Source organism: Frankliniella occidentalis, unplaced genomic scaffold, assembly GCF_000697945.3.
Source record: "Frankliniella occidentalis isolate FOCC.00 unplaced genomic scaffold, Focc_3.1 Scaffold362, whole genome shotgun sequence".
Taxonomy (NCBI): domain Eukaryota; kingdom Metazoa; phylum Arthropoda; class Insecta; order Thysanoptera; family Thripidae; genus Frankliniella; species Frankliniella occidentalis.
The window spans coordinates 72,581-73,085 of NW_026267485.1; positions in this window are offsets into that span (position 1 = coordinate 72,581).

Consider the following 505-nt stretch of genomic DNA (forward strand, 5'->3'; position numbering starts at 1 on the left):
GATTCAGCAGATCTCTGTAATTAGAGGAATGGTCCGAGGCAGGTGTGCAGAGCCAAGGTGGGCGGCGAGGAGGGGTGGCCAGCGGAGGGCGAGAGGGGCAAGCGGCGAATGCACTGACCGCCATAAAAACTTATCTATCTATCTATCTATCTACTGCCGCAGTCTTCCTCAAAACTTTTATGGTGGCGCCATCAGGGTGATACGGCACATAAAATGGCCATCACGGCGCCGCACAATGTCCTCGACAATGTCCGAGAATGCCACAGCGGGGCGGGGCGGGGCGGCCGCCTCAGTCTCAAATATGTATGCGCATCAATGTTTACCGAGGCCGTGGTGCGTGTGTGTGTGTTGTGAACGCGTGCGTGTCCTGGATGCGATCAGGTAGCAGTCGTTACGCTACAGCGGCATGGATAGCGTTGGTTACGGCCTAACAGCAGTATAGCCAGCAGTTGGCGAGTGCAAGACATGCGCACGTAATCTGCTTGAACTGGAACGGAAGAGAGAG